Genomic DNA, 18,568 nt, shown 5'->3' on the forward strand with positions numbered 1-18,568 from the left:
GGTGCTCCAAGTTATGTGTTCTCAGCCCTCTCCATCTGGTTGCAGCAGCTCATGAAGACTATCACAACATTTAAGATAAGATAAGATAACTTTATTAGCCATATACAATTTCTTGCATTAGGAATTTGTATTTTCGCATACCCCAGCTTGCTCTCCATGAGACACACAAGCAGTCTGTCCAGAGGCAGATCAGGTGTAGGTGTCTGCACTGTCAGGATTGTGTTAATGCTAAAAGAGAGATCATTTTCACAGTATGTCACATTGAATGCTGAAAACATACCATGACCATGATTCTTTTATCTGTATCTTTGACATGTGTGTCACTTTTGTGCATCAGGATAATTTTTTGTGTATATAATAATAAAGCATTTTATTTGCTAAGGTTATGACTTGTTTTCACTATGAGCAAGTGGTGTATAAATATTCATCGACGACTGTAATGAGAAATCTGCTATGTATGTGTATTATGTGATGTGCATATACAAGTCCATGCCAGGTGCAGTCCGTAAAGAAACTTTTTATTCTGAAGATATATCTACACACAGCAAATCTACAGCATATATTATTTAAAACACATTTTTGTTTAATTGATGCCACCTATCTCTTAATTGAAGTGCTATTTGATAGTCAATAGATTAAATTAAATAAAACTCTCTAACAGATCTTTCATTTGAACAGAAAGGCTTGGCCTCTCTGGATCCTTTTCTGCACAGAGGTTTTATAATGTTATTTCAATCAGGAAACTTGTGTGTTTTTTCCTAGCTGCCAAAAACTTGGCATAATATTGAGCTTTTCTACCTAAAAATAACTCACCTTCAGTACGAATGTGGCCCAAAATAAACACTGACTTGAAACCCTCTTTTACACCTGTAATGTGGTCTCTCAGTTTTGCAGGGCTTAGCAGACACTGAGAATTGTCAGGAATTGTGAGAATTGTCACATTGTGGATGTTCTGCTGGATGGTGTCTGAATGTTTATTGTTCAGCTGGCTTAAATCAGTTTTTTTAAGACAGGTTACAAATAAGAAAAAAACATCTTTATCTCAGGATCTCAACCAGTGGTTTCTTGAAAGAAGCTATAAGACTGGGAAGCTTCCCTTGTTGCAGACTCCCGCAACCCTTTGTGTAAAGAAGTGCCTGCTGTTCTTGGTTTTAAATACATTTCCAATAGTTTGCTTCTGTGTACTTTTTGTTGGAGAAATTGGGCATCTACAATCTTTGACAGGTCATTTTGTACAGATAATGTGTATCTACAATTCATTATCCATAATGACTTTTAATAACAAACTATATATGAAAAAAATAATTTAGTTACAAACTTACCAGTTTTATCAAACAGTTCTCAGAAAAGAAAAGAAAATGTCCTTTATACATTATTTATACAAAGCTAAGTCTTAAATATATATGCAGTAATATATGGCACATACAAGTAAAGGTATGATTATAAAAATGATCACATCTAACCAAAACCCTCTTTGGGGAGGGGGGTGTATGGAGTGTATGTATTATAGTTTGTTTGTTATTTTTCGGGGTACTGCCCTACAACTACAACTTGAGATTTGACAAAGACTGTGAGCTCTTAACATGCTGGAATCTTTGAGATTTCAAGTTTTTAATCTTCCATATCCTTTGCCAAACAGTTTTCTGGGGGAAAATATAAACAATATTAATTGGGGCACAAAGTTAAACATATTTTAAGTATGAGTGTGTATTCTTTAAGCTGTTGGTTTTGTCTTTAGGTTAGCCTCGGTAAAATCCAGGGCAAGTCAGTGGATCACAATGTCTTGTGTGATCAATGAAAGTAGAGTTGGGTTTAATTTGTGACATTTCAAAGCAGGAGAAGATGTGCTCAGTGGCCACAATATTACTGTGGCCACTGTGCTATGTGTTGGGTCCTGGACAGAAGCAAGGATAGATTGAAAAGATGTGGCTGTTCACAAGGTTTGGCAGTCTTTGTAGACCAGTTCCATATCATTCCTTGGGCAGGACTGCCTTCATTTAGAATGATCCATCCTTCCATGTTCTTATCCGTTATTCCAGAACAATGGGCTCAAGGCAGGATAAGCACAGGACAGGAGGCCATCACGGGACAGACACAGGCACACACTCAACATTGCTGACTACTGTGTCATCATGCTGCCCACTCGAATCTTGGTTAAGGTAAAGATCTGAAGCTGTGTGGGACTGAGCTGCATGTTCCACTGATTCCACTTTTCAGTAGGGATGAGGTTGGAGGATTATTCCGATAGAGAAAAGGTAATTGAAATCTATCTCATGCTCCTCCAACCAAACGTGCATCAGCTGGCAAAGAGATAGTCCATTCCTGTCAGCGGCTGTTCCTAATATTTTGGCCAGTGAGAAACGCAGTGAGATTTGGACAGCTTTGTAAAGGTGGTGTGCTGCTCTTGAGCAGATGCTTCACCACAAACATGAGGGATGTTTTGCTGTATTGGTTCATGTAGGGCAGTCGAGTCTTTTAGCAATGTTTATGCAGTGATATGACCTAGAATGAAAACCTGCACTTTCCACATTTCTGCATTTAAGACAGAAAACTGGATGAATGTTTTTTTTTTCTTGTGGTGTTTGCAATGTAACAGTTACTTGATGCTCATTATCTTACTAGGTTTAGATAGGTATTTCTTTGGCATTCTTTACAAAAAATGATAATATTTTACAAACAAATATGATCAGGCATATGGCTTTAACTATCTCGAGTTCTTGGCGTGGAATAAGGCACGAGTTTCTGGTGTCTCACACTTTCAGGTCACATCCACTTCAGCTTCTTCAAACCACAAAGACAAGCCTGAAATAATTGGCTGGTTCTGGTTTAAGACTGATTATGAATAAGATAATTAACAACACAGAAGAATCACTTTAGTTTTTACTGAAGGGAGATTAAAGTGCTTGAGGAGATATCTCGTGTATCTCATCTTTTTCTGGTTAAAGAATAGTTAGCTCTAGTTCACAACGCAAAACGTTTACAATACTGATCATTTCGTATTCCACAAGAGATAGTTACATAGTTATAAGGTCAAAAAGAAACAGGAAGACTTTTTCCTTGAGAAAATATACATGGGGGAATAGTCAAAGACCTCACTGCCTTTAGAAAAGGTTCCTTTATCTTAGTCCCAATTCTCCCAATGGCTAACTGTATTTTACCCTGAGTGACCTGGAGAGCCTCCTTATGCTGTATCTGCTAATTATCAACTACTGTTTTTCGTCTTCTGTTATTTTTTAATAATAATAATAATAATAATAATAATAATAATAATAATAATAATAATAATAATGATAAATTATGTGAGTATTTTGGATAGTTGTTAATTGCATAGGTGACATTCTAATGCCTAATTGTAATTAGGCATTAGTAATTGTAATTGCTGACAACAGTATAAAACAGGAGTCAACATTTCCTACAAAGCTGATGAACAGGGGTGCAAACTCGCATAGATCTCTTTTCTTCTACCCCTGCAAGGAGTATTTCTGCAAGTCTATCAGCATACAGTGAACTTCTAAACACACAATCGTCCTGCTGTGGGGGTCAGCACACTACCGGAGGAGATCTGCTCTGCTTTCCAGAGCTTGTGGTTTCACAGGTATGCGTGTGGTAAACGGAGTTCTTATTTTATATATTTTGCGAATACATCCTTGGCTGGAGAATATGTCTTTTTTTTATTTTGGACATAAATAAACACTCCAGCAATAAATCTTTACTTGTTATTTCCTCGGTTTTGCTCCCTGGAGCTGATGTTCAAATACAGGATTTGCTTGTTGGACGTGACCCCTCCTTCCCTTCCCCCACCTCCTTCTGCAGCCTCTCAGGTTGAGAGGGGTGAACAGTTGCTCTTTCAGCCCTGGATGACAGCGCTTCCAGTGTGTGTGTGCCCTGGCAAGTCCCAGGCTGTGGGGGCGGCCTCTTTACCCAGGAGCTGCTTTTCATTATTCGTGTTTGTTTTGGCAGTGGCCAGATGGCACTTAGGAGCTCACAGCAGTGCAAGTGTCCAGACCAACACGCAACGCTTGTGTTTGGAATACATGGACACCGGTTCAGTTTAGATGGACTTTTGTGCGTTCCAGCCATTTTTCAAGTGAAAGCAATCCCCGAGCTTTAAAACTGAAAGAAAAAAAAACATTGCAGAAAAACCAAACAACAGCTTGCTTTTCTGTCAGAGGACTCACAATCCAATTTTCTCGGCTGCTTGAGAATAAGAATGGTCAAGGTGGTTAAACACTGACACAATGCACGCCTTCTGTGCAGGACTGTAGCTGAGCGCACCCCACGAAAGCCCACAACAGTACATGCCTATTTGAGACCTGGCTAGTGTTTGCATAGTTATAAAACCTGTAGTGCTTAACAACCATCAGTGTCATTCCATCTGTGGGCTGACTACATTTGCACAAAACTCTGAAAATTCATTTGTATGTTTCCTGCTTAATAAGTACCAGGATCCAGTGGCACACAACAGGCCTCCCTCCTTGAATTGAATCAAACTGCATCAAAATAAAACCATTTCTCTCCATTTTTCATGCCTGTTTAATACATTTAAAAAAATGTAACTGTCATCCCTCCCTCACCTGTTAGTAATTTATTTTTTCACTGTACTGATAAGTTACTCAATGTCTTGGGGTCTAGTGCAGTTAATCTTGAGCCCTTCAGATTTAATGAGGCACTTCCAGACACTGTCCATTTCTGTGTACACTAGAAGCAAGGTTGTGAAACTGTCTGTGTGGTATGAAACACTGTTTGGTTGGTTTCACTTCACGCAGAGCAAGTTTGTGCACAGAAAACAGATCTCAAAAGCAGGGCTTGGCTATTTTCTACAGAAGTACACCCTGATGAATTTACTGTATCTTTATGTTTTCACACCTTAACCACGTTGTCACTGTGTTGCACCATGGAAATTCTATGACATATTACATGCAATCTTTGAAAGGAATGTTTATTCTTGTTGCCCATGTAATGACCATTTAATGTCTTTCAATCAGAAACACAACCTTGCAGGGATCGTCACTCATTTTTATAAGAGGAATAAATAAATATTTTGATGCATAGGAACACAATGAGTGATCTTGCTTGTTCATTTAGCTTCTAGTAGCTCTCTGATGTATTGAATTCTCCTAGAGCAGTAGCTTCATATATTGTAGCAGTTTGATTTTTTTTCAACCCATCCACAGCTCCTGTGTACAATAAAGTATCTAATATCTGTATCTGCAGAATGCAGTAGGTTCAGTGAGGTAAGGACATATTGAACAGAATGTCAGACAGGCAATGTGAAACATTTTTGCATTTCACCTGTAGTGTGGTATTGGGTATTAACTTATGACTATAGAAAGTTTAAGTAACTTAAGCAGGGTTGTGTTGTATTTTTACTTATTATACATGTATCCAGTTATGTTTTAATGACAAAAGTTTCAATTTGAGAGAAGCAGTTAGTTTATGACCTTACTTCCTGTGGTATGAACTTTTTTAGCCAGTAACCATATTGTAAGCGCTGGATACTGGTAAACAGCTCTACATGGGACAATATCTAATCATACCTTTGTAATTTTCTTGATGGCTTGTGCCCTGACTTGTTATATCTCAGAACTGGGAGGAAGTGTAAAAATGTATCCTGCCACTGCAGCAGTGAGGACACAGCCTGACATCTGTCACCATGCAACATGTGTATTCAGACAGCTAATGTCATCTGGAGGCGTTTTGAGTGGCCTAGATACTGTGTGCAAACTGAAATCCTTGAAGATTCGAGACAAATGTTGACATTTAAAAATAAGTGCACATTTGGAGTTTCTTCTCATTATTTGGTAAACTCCTGCACACTGTACTTGGCATATTTCCTTGATTTCAAAAAATGATTCTCACATTTTGGATTGTAAATTCCTTATTGCTTCTTTTTCTTTGTTTTTAGGACAAACACACCTGAAAACGTGAAGCCTGCTGCCCTCCCCAGGGGGCGCTATGTCATTCTTAATCCTCGTAACTCTGCATTTATTGACACAGGGAAAAATATGGCTGGTGGATCCCCAAGGGACGGTGGGCTTGACATTCGCTGGGAACACTGTTAAACCAAACAGCCTTAATTGAAGGAGACGCTACAGTTGCTCCACTGTTTGACTTGGGGCAGAATTTATGCTGGCAGAATTTTAACCGCTGGCAAAGGAGCCCTGATTTAAAGATCAGCAGACACTGAGCTTTCGTGTGCCAAAGATGCACTTGGGAGCATGTGCTTTATTAAGAGCTGTTTTTTTAAATGCACTGTAACAAGGTAAAATAATAAAGAACCCCCCCTGAAGGAGCTGTAGCTAACATTTTAACAAAATAACCAATGATATTAAATCAGGAGCACCAGATAAACTACCATTATTGATTTTTAGCAATATGGTGTTAGAAGGACATTTATACCTCTGACTCTAGATTTATATAGAAGTCAGAATTGATGTGGTCTAGGTTTTTGTGAGGAAAACAAATGACATATACCTGTAATATTTTCTGTTCATAAAGCATGTTCTTACTATGATCAGAATGGTAGGTAAAATATGGAAAATGTACACGTTCCTCATGTGTTGAGTCGAACAGAGCCTGAATTGGACAGTAACGTGGAAGAGTCATGCCCATATCATGAGAAAAGATGTTCCTCAAGAAACCTGAGAGCACTTCAAGAACATTTACAAACGAGAGGAGGCTTGTTCTTGAGGTGTGAATGTGGTAATCGACCCTTGGCAATGAAATGATTATTATACAATTTTAGTTTGAGGCTTCTATTAAGAGAATGTGGAGCCTTTTCTCCATTGCAGCAAAAACAAGGGCAAAGATGGGGAAAAAAACCTTCACATCTTTCATTTCCGCTTCCATCAATAAGAGCAAAACAGTAAGATCCGTGCAATGGGGCACATCTTTTGCTCACTGTAATGGAAATATTTCTATCTAAAAGTAAAATGAGATCTTTGCTGTGATTTTTAATTAGCTAATTTGCCATGTGGAGTTCATGGCTCTTATGTTCCTGTGAAACTCTCAGTTGTTCACTTTGATAACTCACTGTAGACTTTCTGTTACATTGTGTCAGCTTGCTTTAGATTCTTCTGAATCTGCCTCTGATTAATTAGTCTATGACGTAACTTCCAAAAATGTATTAATGGATCAAACAACTCAGAGAACCAAATTCAGAGACTGCATTTTGAATTGGAGTGGATGCGGTGCAATTTACAAAAACAGGGAGATGAATAAGTATAACCCATGATTTTCTGCAAATTATCCTAGATATTTTTAGCATATATTATGTTTTTGCACTGCTTGCTATTTTCTACAATTACTACTGGGCAGATTTGACTTTTATTTCCCTTTAAGACAACAACACAAACAAGTTTTAAAGTGTCACATAAATATTTCAGAGAGTTTCCATGTGTATTCTAAATCATTTTTATTTAGATTTGGTAACACAAGGGTCTTATTTTTCCTTTTTCAGCTAAGTGCCATAAACTACATACGGCAAGAAACCTTTTTTATGAACACAGTCATGCGTGTTTAAAGTGAGATGTGAAAAAAATTATTACAGTATTTTTCACCAGTTGAAAAAGTTGCCAGCACTCAGTATCTGGGGGAGAGTTCCAAGCATTATAAAGCAGGTGTTGCCTTCATACTCTGTGCTGCTCCCTGCTTAACTATCAATGCGGGCTTCTGCAGTAAGTGCTTGATTTTATTGTTTAGTGCTGAGATTATTTTGTAGAGGAATTATTAAGTACTGGTTTTTACTTAAGGAGAAACTCAAAACATGTCAGTTTTTTGGAATGTCAGTTTTGCTGCATCTGCAACGGTGCTAAAAGAATTTAGTTACCAAATTCCTCTATGTGAGTAGTTAATTGGTATAGAACACCGTTGTCCATAAACAATTTCATGTTGGTATTTGCTGTTTTTATTTTGGTGAAGGGGACTCTGGGCACAAGTACTGGAAGAAGTATCTGGGTTTTTTAACCTGGAATGAGGTGAAAGTAAGAATAAAAAAAAGAAACCAGAAATGAAAGACATTTTTGTTGTATCTTTCTGAACTCCTTCTCTTTTCCTGGTCAGCTCCCTCTGCGGGCCTCTGTGGGTTTTCAGATGTGCTGTTTTATTTAAGTGTGTCTGGTTTATTTAGCACGACCAGCAAGCCCATTGAATTTGGCCTCAGTCTGAGCATTTGGTAGTGTGGGCTGATTCTTTTGTGTTACATGACTTTCATGTTAGGATAATAAACTTGGAAAAGCACTACTGCTGAACACAAGCTCACTGGAAAAAAATGGAAAAGGAAGAAACGAAAGCAATAATAAGAAATGGATGCAGATCTGAAACTGTGGCTAGATTAGAACAAGTCAGCTGGCGAAGGCTGAATCATAAGAGCAATAATGGTCGTCTTTATTTCATAAAGCGCCTTTCTTGGCAAACATGTCTGGTCTAAGCAATATAATACACATAAAACTAAACAAAAGATAAAAAAGTGACAAAAAATACAAAATTGAGACCCAGGGCTTTTTTAAAGGAAGGCTTAAAAAGCAGCCAAGAAAGGCCAGATTTGAAGGGGCTCAAGGTGTCAGTTTCTGTGATTTGCCACAGCCTAGTCAAGGGGTGGCCAGCCCTGCTCCTGGGTTGGTCACCTTTTCATGATCAATCTGTAATAACATGGGACATGTGATTTCTGACTTATCTAGTAGGTAATTTATAGTTACTTTTCTAGTTAAACCACAGTGGCCTTCCTTGATCTCTTAACTAATCAATAGCAAAATAATTTTGAGTGTATAGATGCTGATGAATTAAGATTGACCTAGTTAACCTGCTGGACAGGGGTTGCCTGCGACCAGGGTGAGCTAGCTTTAGTACCCATAGCCTCCTGTCTGGTCCTGAGCGCTGCAGAATTTGTTTCTAGGCCAGTCCCGGTCCTGGTGAGTTACACACCTGTTGGCTTTTGTTCCCGGCGAGCCCTCAATTTCAGATTAATTTGAACTGTTTGTTCCCAGCTCTTACACGTGTTGGAGTTTTGACCATTGTGTTTTGTAAGTGAAATAATATATTAAAAATAAAAAACCTATGACTAGAAAAAAAAGCAAATATTCCAGTGAAGCGACTTCTTAAATCAATTAAGGCTTTAATGAAGGCGTGCGGAGCACCAGGACCAGTGTTCAGTCGTTCAAGGCTTTCAAAGACAGGAGTCCAGCAATGTTGTTGAAACTCATACCCTGCTTTCATTTTAAGTAATTGGTCATTGTGATTCTGGAATCTGTTAATCAATTATGAGCAACCAAGCAGGCTAGATGGACTGAATTATCTCTATTTGATTTTATATTCTTAAATATATCTGTATCTGTCTGCCTGGGCCTTTTCCATTGTTAAGCACAAATGAATCCAAATGGGAGGTGGATCTTTATGCCACTGGCATTGATGTATTGTGAGATGATAGGGCACTTGCTCATTTTAATATAGCACGGCTCAGTGGTGGAGGAAGGGGTGGGTCATATATCAGAGGCTTTCATTTAGCCGCTGCTTCAGTGGATCTAATGAAGAAGTGACAGTTCCTAACTAATACTGGACATGATCTTTATGGAACTGAGTGTGTTTGGAACTGGTGGGGCAGTGATGCTGCCTGAAAAAATGTAAGATGGATTTTGAGAGTTGCATGGTGTATAGAGAAACAAGTAATAGGTTAATTCCATCCTGAAAAGAGAAGAAAGAAAACACAATGTTTCGGCCGTGGAGCCTTCTTCAGGTGTGAGGTATACAGAGAGTCTAGTGAAAGTGCAAAGAAAAAAGTACCTTAAATGTACATTAATGCCTGTCATCAGTACCCATTGTTGTGTCACAACGCTGTCATCAGTTCTCAATGAACCATTAACTATGGTCATGTTGAGCTATATATTCTATATATCTTGTTTATTCATAGATTTCTTCTACCTTGATACAACATCCAGACTGAGATCAGTGTTTTAAAAAATTGTCTAATTGTCACATAATTGCTCAGCTTTTACTTAGAATTCAGAACAGGACAAAAACATGCCTTACAGAAATTAAGTGTTGTTGGAATAAGGCCATTTTTGACATTGTTGTCTGACTGAAACAAGCACCTAGCGCCAAGCATCAAGACGTTTGATCGTGCTTCCAAAGAGATCTATTAGAAATGACCAAAAAGAAGAAAAACAGTCTGATAAGCTTGAGAATACATGTGACCAGAAGTCAGCAGCACTGTCATGCATTTCTGAAGAAGCACACTGCACCAGAAGACTGAGCCACACTTGCTCTTTGCACCAAACTAATGTTGTTTACATACTGTACTCTGCATTCTGACAGTCTGACTGTGTAAATGAGACCACTGCCACACTAAGCAAGGTTGCCTGCCTAGCAATAGCAGAGAAGTGCTGTTAACCTATACTATACTGTAAAAAGGCGCCATCCTTCCGTTGAGACGTAAAACTGAGGCCCTGACTCTCTGTGGTCATTAAAAATTCCAGGGTGTTCCTTGAAAAGGGTAGGGGTGTAACCCTGGCGTCCTGGCCAAATTTCCCATTGGCCCTTCCCAATCACGGCCTCCTAATAATCTCCATCTCTGAACTGGCTTCATCACTCAGTTCTCCTCCCACTGAGAGCTGGTGTGTGGCGAGTGTTCTGGCGCACTATGACTGCTGTCACATCATCAAGGTGGGTGCTGCACACTGGTGGTGGTGGATCCCCATTACCTGTAAAGCGCTTTAAGTGGAGTGTCCAGAAAAGCTCTATATAAGTGTAAGCAACTATTATTAATTATTATTATTAATCTGAAATATTGTTTGTCCCAGATAAAGATAAGATTCTCCTCATGCTACCTGCATCAGAACTAAGGTATTGGATGGAAAACTAATGCAGCTCATTGACAAAACTGCTGCTTGATGTCTGGTAAGCAATGAAACAGCAGACTCAGGAAACCTAAGAACATAAGAAAGAGAGGAGGCATTTGACTCATCTGGGTCTTTTAGCTGTTAGCAACAAGTCTGGCCAAGTCTCAGGCCAGATACTGTACCTCTCATTGCACTGTCTCTGAATAGTTCTAGCTTTTTTTCTGTGGGGCTCAGCTGTTTTATCAACCACTGAATTAGCGAAGGAATCATCTCTTCGGATAACACACTTATCCATTTCTTCTTATAATATAGATTTGGTGAAGAAAGGGGAACATGGTCAGTTTTCCTACACCTGCTAGCCTGTTTTGTCATGGTTTACTATCAACTAAAAAGCTCCAAATTGCTATGCTTGATTTCTATGGTGACTAGTAAAAACTAGCAAGTAGTCTCTTTTAGGCCATCTGTGCTTAGAAAGTTCATGTTTTAGAATTGAAAGCTGATAACTGGTAACTTAAAAAAATGCAAATTCATTTCCATTAATTTTTATGAGTTCTAATTTTGGTTGGATAGAATATTAAAATTAAATAGTTTTCTTTATTTTTTTCATGACCTTTGTAAAACATTTAATGACACAGTTCTCACTGCACGCCAGTGTGTCATGGCACAGCGGTTGAAAACCACTAATGTATTTTATTTCTAATTATCATCTCTAAATTTACATGTAAAAAGTAGGACTTTTTCATCTATAATTTGCTTTGTTCTGTTATGCAATCCTTTTTGTGGATGGCTGCCACATTAGTCACTTTTCCAACCAGTGTGTATTACACAGTGTGGAGAGACTGTTAAAAGAGTAGTGGACATCGTGTTGTAAGAGTTGCTAAATACAAAATCCCTCATTTCCTTTAGTACAATTGCTGTTGTATCACCTGGCTTGGGGAGTTATCATATGTGTGTCTAGTACTGGTAACTAACTTCTGTCTCTTATATGCTGATACTCTTTAATTAGCAATTATGTCTTTGTTCCTCTGAGGAACGTAAACACTTGAGTGAAATATTAAAGTCGTTTTCCTTTCTTCTTCTAAATTACCACCTCTGAGACTCCATACAGAATCCTTTTCTCAGGTTGCATTGTATTATCTTAATTTAACTTGTTTGTAATTCATCGTGCTCATTTTTGTTAATTTTATTCTGATGTTGCTGTTTTAAAATCGTGCAACAAAGTGTTATCTTTCTGCTGTTTGTGTAACTGCTTTCCATCCGTCCATTTTCTAACTGTTTCTTCCAATTTAGGGTCGCGGGGGAAAACTTTGTTTTGGACTCTACCTGTAAATTCTGATCACAGTTGAGGCATTCTCATCCCTGGTCAACAGACAAGACCAATTCAGGTATTCTTTCTGATAAAATGAATAATAAAGCAGTCTTTAACCATTTTTACTGTTTCAACTATAACTTCTGATGTGCTTGATGATTTTTCTCAATGTATGTGTCAGAAATTTAAATAACATATAATTGCCATTTCTTCCTAATTACATAGCTCCCTGATTTCATTACAGACGGCTACAGAACTAGTAAGGTATCACTGCAGCAACACTGTGTCTTTAAAATATTTTGCTATGCTTGATCCATAAATTTGATCCATTTGAATACTGGGACTTATAATGCATTCAGATTCCTGTGCCTGAATGCTCTTTCTGATATGTAGTGCTACACCTGCACCTCTTCCATCTTTCCTGTCTCTCTGGAATGCTCTGTATCTGCTAATGATGTTGTATCCTTCCCCATAAGACTCTGTGAGCCATGCTTCTCTGATCCCAGTAGCATAAGTATATGCCAGTGCAGTAGCTTCTATGTCTTGCAATTTATTCCTAACACTCCTGGTATTTACGTATAAGTTTAGGCATAAGTCAGGTGTTTTCAACCCTTGTACTGGAGAGCCTTAAAGGTCACCTGTTTTCAAAGAAGCAGCACCTGTAAGCTACTAGGGGGCTGAGGACTTCAGTCCTAAATGATCTCTAAATTCTTATTCTAGCAAATCACCTCTTCGATTACAATGGAATTGTCCCAGTTCTTTAGAAATTTGTGAAACTAGCAGTTCTGTGACTCTCCTGGACCAGGTTTAAAGACCCCTGATATAAAGACTTAATACTCCTGGTCCTTTGATGATTCGATTTTCTCTCTGGTCCTCTTTTGGGTGAGGCTTGCAGTAACTAAAACTGTTATGACTGAAGTTGCCATGTCTTGCATTAGACAACATGGTGAAGGGAGGTACTGTCTGGAGCTTCCAGTTCTTGATTGTCTGTCTCTAGGTCCCGGGGAGAGCACACTTGTTTGGCAAGTGTCAGGTGGCAGTATTGGGAATCACTGCCATACCCCTCTTCCTCCGACACCTGTTCCCCACTTCTCTCTGCTACCTTCTCCGTGTAGGTGCTCTGTGATTTAAGGGTTTGCATCTCCATGAGTGTGGGGTTAGCGAGTTCCTGCTCATGATGTTCCCTCAGTTCCTGCAGCCCTTTCACTTTTCTCAAGGAGGACCTGGGCCTTGTGGCAGTTTTGTGGTTGAATGCAAGACAGAACAACAAGAGGCCATTCAGCCTGTTTTGTAATTAGTAGATTATTGATCCATGGATCTGATTCAGCCATTTCTTGAAAGAAGCCAGGGCATTTGTCTTGGAAAAATGGAAAGGTAGTTTGTTCCATACTCTTGCAATGCTTTGAATAAAGAAATGCCTCCTGTTTTTATTTTTCAGCGCACTTACATGTAGTTTCCACTTGTCCTCTGGTTTGTGTTTCACTGTGGATTCTGAAGGAGTCTGGTTGACTTTGTCAGTGCCTTTCAATAGAAACCGGTCCCCTGTATAGTCTTCTCTGTTTAAGACTAAAAAGGTTCAGTGCTTTTAATTACCCAGTGTAAGACAATCCATTAAGCCTGGAAATATGGGTACTCTTCTCTTGTCTGATTGGACTGATTCCAAAAGATCAACATCTTTTTCTTCGTGGAGCGTAAGAAACTCTTTAACAGACAATCCCTTAATTTAAATTCTTATTTTTAAATATATATAATGAGGGTTTATATTTTGTACTTCCGTTTAATTTCATATGGTAATAGCTTTGTACATCGGTCACTTCCTTTTAATTGCCAAGAAGTGTCCTTTTATTGTACCAGATACAATACACAACATGTTTCTTTTCCTATAGTAATATTGAAATAACCCTTTTTTTGTTTTATTTACGTACTTTTAGCCTCCATTTCAGTATTTATTTCTCTCTCAAGGCCTTTCTAATCTCTCTTTTTACCTGTGCTTGCAGTTTACTGATCACCTTTTCTTTAACTGGATTTATTTTATAAAGTGCCTTCTGCCTGTTTGTTATAACTAATTTTTTAAACCTTATTGGCCTCTTCTTTGTTTTTAGCCATTTTAGATCTCCTTATGCTTGGGGTAAATCTGCTCTATAATTCAAGCAGAATCCATTAATCTTGTTGCCATTCATTCTGCACTGACTCCTTATCTTTCCTGTCCCTTTGTATGTCTATTGAGCTGTATCATTCCTCCAAAACCTGCTTTCCTGACATTGTAAACTTTTGATTTGGACCCAGATTGTATTATTCCAAAATTTGCTTTAAAACACACCATAAAGTGATCACAGCTTCCTAATGGTTCTCTCACCTCTGTTTCCCTCACTTTCTTTTGTTTAAGAGGACTAGATCAGAATAAACATTTACCCTTGCAGGTACTCTAATAAACAGGGTAAGACAGCAGTCATTAACCATGCCTACCATTTCAGTTTTGGCTGAAAGTTATTGGTTGTAGACCTACAGTATAGGTCTTTTCTAGTCTTCTTTCCCATGTGGGGGAACTTGAAGTCTCCCTTAAAATACTTGTTTGCACATTAAATTTTATATCACTATAGTGCTAAATAATAATTAATGCATTTGAAGGTCCATAGTAGACAAGTACCACTAACCATTGCACTTTTCTATAATTCTAAATCATACAGATTCTTATACCATTGATTTCTCTAGTCTTAAGTATACCTGAATACTCTTTCTCATATATAGAGCTACATCTCTCCTTCTTCATCTCTCCAGAACAGTGTATATACACAAATATTGCATTCATCTCAATCTCTTTCAGTTGACTACAGTATGTATCTCAGATTCCAATTACTCTAAATCATGATTGCTTCTAGGCTTCTAGCATTTTGTTTCTAGTGTTTAGGCATAAGTACTTAATTACCAGGTCCTTTGTATTTCCTTTGGGTGTCACTGTGCTTTTTTAGCTTTTTACTTGAATTATCCAAGATATCTGTTAGAGATCTCTGTTTCTTCTAAAGTGATCGATGGAATATGAAGAAGGAATGTAACATGGTTCTTGACTTAGAACCATGGAATGGAATCACAGAATATACTTTCCCTTTCTTTGCAAAATCTGATGCTGTGAAGTGAAATGATTAAGGTTAAACACAGAAGCCCTCCAAGTAAATGTTTACAGGCTGTATGAGGGTGCCAACACCCTTGTTTCAGCTCATACAGTACGTTTCTTCACCTTACTGCCTGATAAGATCAAACTCTCCTTTTCTTACTCTCCACGGTTAGTTGTTCTAATGGTATCGGGGACCTCTCTGTGCAATGCTGATGGTTGCTCTGGGTGTGAAAGTAAGTATCAGACTTTTCTGATTTTCTGCTGTTTCAATAGTGTCAAGGGGGACCGACGTATAGTATGTGCTGCACATAACTGGATTCCCAAAAAACAATTTTGTTTTTTAAATCTAAAATATGTCTGCATCAGTGGAAAAATACATTCTGCTAATTTTTTCTGGATTTATTTTTTCTGCTTATTTTTGTGCTTGGGGTCCTCTTGCTGCACCATGAAATGTTTTCAGTTTGTGGTCATACCAGTGTTTCAAGGTCAGTGGTGACCTTTCGTTTACAGGTTTTTAAACTACCTTAGGTTTGTGACAAATACATAAAAACACTGTGAGGCACCAGCTGCTCATGTAAGCCTCGTGGGAAAAGCCTCTTTCCTGCAAAGGGTTTAATATTTTTCTGGGGACAGTGCTATGGAAATGCAAGGAAATATTGATATTACTATTAAAATTAATATTATAATTGGACTCTACTATGTTTTTATGAGCTCATGGACTTGATTTCGGTTTGAGACCTTGTCTTGTTAGCAGAGCAGAGAATGAACTGACTGGAATTAATCAACATAATACCTCTGTCTGAACTGAAAGCTGTCATATCGTTTCAAGTACTTATATTTTATATACAGTATATTTGCACTTGAATTACCATCATCCTGTGGCAATTTTCTGGCACACAGGACCCGTCAGATTATAATTTTATATTAGGATTCTATGGTGACTCAATTACACCCCCTCCTGTTATATAAATCAAACAAAAAATAGACTGAGAGCCTTATTAGTGTAGGACTGGGTCGGGAATCGTGAAGCGTTTTATTTCTGCGAATTATTACAGCAAAACTTGAATTTCAATTCCCCCACGTGTCCTTCTGGAATATCCATCAGATGGTTTTAGTTTTTTTTTTAAACGCCAGCCTCTGTTTTTTGCTCTGTTACCCTGTGCAGGGTGGGATGAAGGAGAGGGCACTCCCTTTCGCATGATGGACTGACATAGCCAGGATCTGTGACCTCTGACTGGGCCTTGCTCCGCTCCCTGTTGCTGCAGATCACCTCCACAGCCACAGCTGCCTGTAAAACATTTCAAAACGAAGAAAGGGAAGACTGGTGTGTGGGGGTGGTACTGCACAGTCCTCGGTTAAAGCAAGTGAGAAAACCGCTAATGAAAAAAATATTCTTGCAGGGGTCTAACGAGAACCAGACAGACAGGGCAGGCCTTTCTGCAATTAGAGGGAAATTAGAGCAATAATTACCCAATAAATGCAACACATTTAAAAAGTGCAGGCCATATTGAAGTCAACTGGCTTGGAAGGGATGCGGTTAGCCTTGCAACATATGTGCCAAGTCAAAGGCTGACTTTGACCTCAACAGCGCCACCCTGATCTGCAGGTGATCTAGTGCAACTGCAACAGTGCACACATTTCTTGAAAAGCCGCGACCTCCTCACCTTATTGAGCTCTGCAAACAGGACACTTTCTCATTACTTATCTGCTTTTTCTAGCAGCCCGAGGCATGAATCTGGCTGTTTTATGTGATAATCAATACTGTAGGCATATTGATCTTTTTCCAGGACTTCCAGGAGACAGCTTGGCTTGAAGAGTTGATGGATTTTCGAGATCACAGAACCAATAAAGTGTTCTAATGTTTCTACTTTTTCAGAAATAACATTTATACTATAGTTAATTGATTGTAGCTTAAAAGCAAGACTGAACTGACTTTAGAAAATAAATGAAATCCATGTACTCATGTGCTTTGGTGTTACGGATCATAATTTCTCCTAAAGTCACAAAGGGACTGTGGTACTGTTTACGAGCTAGTGCTTTGAACTCCTGACAAGGGAGTTGTGGGTTCAAATCCCTCGTGGTGCCACCTGGATCATAACATAAAAACCCAAATTAATAACAATACATAATCAATATGTATCCATATCTACAGTATGTCAGGATCTTTCACCATTCTCTTCACTTTATTGGAACAAGTCAGGTTTAAAGTGTGGTGTTATCTGATGCAGAGTTGCATGCCTTTTCAGAAGTAAACTAATCATGTTTGCACAGATTAATCAATGAAGTGATACTCAGAGCCTTACTCATTCTGTTTTGTAACAAGATCAAATTCTTTCGAGATCTGAGTTTTCAACAGAAACCTTTTCTTGTGGGTGATAGCACAGAACCTGATTAGTCTCATCCCAGACTTGCTTGTCGAGATTAACATTAGGCATTTCAGGTATAGTGAAATAAATAGGATCAGAGAAAGAAGTGGTTAATATTCCCCCATGAAACAGTGCAATTTCAAGAATTAAGTCAATTTTCTATCACCTTGTACCTAATTTTAACAATCTGTTATTGAAATGTTACGTTCTTTTTGCGGGAAATGGGGCATAAGGATAATGCATTTTAATTAATGAACCTACTGTCTTTGTCTCATTTGGATTTAAAATGGTTTTGAATCCACAGAGACAGCAACTTGACTCTCAGAGTGTACGTTTAACCTCCTGCAGAGTTAAATGCAGAGTTAACACTCACCCTGATATGTATTGTTGCTTATTATTCACTGGTTGACTCTGCTAGAAGTTTCACTTTATTAGAAGGCAGCCTAACTTAGTTTTCATCATTGCAAAAGAGATTTTGTGTCTGCATTACAGGTGCGTTACATTCAGCTGGCAGTTCCATGTTGTAAAGAGACAGGTGATACAAACCATGTTCTTTTTTCACACAAGCAGGAAAATGGGAGAGAGCAGGTGGTTTTTGCACAGCAAGACGGAAGTGAGGATGCCTGTGGTTCTTTGGAAAGGACAGAGAGGTTTGGAAGATATATTTTATAGCCTTGAATTCAGGAGAACTAGAATGGGCAATTCTGCAACAAGAATGAGAGATTCTTATGCCAGACTCACTACATCTAAGTATTCTCTAAGTAAGCACTTAATACAAAGAGGGTATCAGCCTTTTTTGCACCCCAGTGCTGCCCTTGGAGAAGAGGTGACAGCTTTACAGGGAGACCAAAATTATCCATTTGTGTTAAAACTGCTTTTCTTGGAGGCCATGGCCATCTAGCACACTTTAGCATCTGATTTGACATTTCTGCTGTGTGGTTTAAACAGT

The 18,568-nt window shown here is 38.5% G+C and overlaps 2 long non-coding RNA genes across 4 annotated transcripts in view; both read left to right on the forward strand.

The window, feature by feature from the left end:
- LOC148641895 (uncharacterized) overlaps positions 1–18,568 on the forward strand; it is an 84,203-nt gene that overhangs the window by 7,242 nt on the left and 58,393 nt on the right. For 2 of the 3 annotated variants that reach the window (XR_015929555.1, XR_015929557.1), the window contains exons 2-3: positions 12,123–12,217; positions 16,419–16,617. This is a non-coding gene — a long non-coding RNA (uncharacterized LOC148641895). Of the gene's footprint in view, positions 1–9,927; positions 10,891–12,122; positions 12,218–16,418; positions 16,618–18,568 lie in introns of those variants that run through there. The other variant, XR_015929556.1, reaches the window with a different exon arrangement.
- On the forward strand, positions 1,750–7,975 carry LOC148641896 (uncharacterized). Its single transcript, XR_015929639.1, has 3 exons — positions 1,750–2,159; positions 3,475–3,595; positions 5,906–7,975. It is a non-coding gene; the product is annotated as an uncharacterized LOC148641896 (long non-coding RNA).

This window comes from Lepisosteus platostomus, chromosome 23, assembly GCF_059453375.1.
Source record: "Lepisosteus platostomus isolate fLepPlt1 chromosome 23, fLepPlt1.hap1, whole genome shotgun sequence".
In the NCBI taxonomy this organism is placed as follows: domain Eukaryota; kingdom Metazoa; phylum Chordata; class Actinopteri; order Semionotiformes; family Lepisosteidae; genus Lepisosteus; species Lepisosteus platostomus.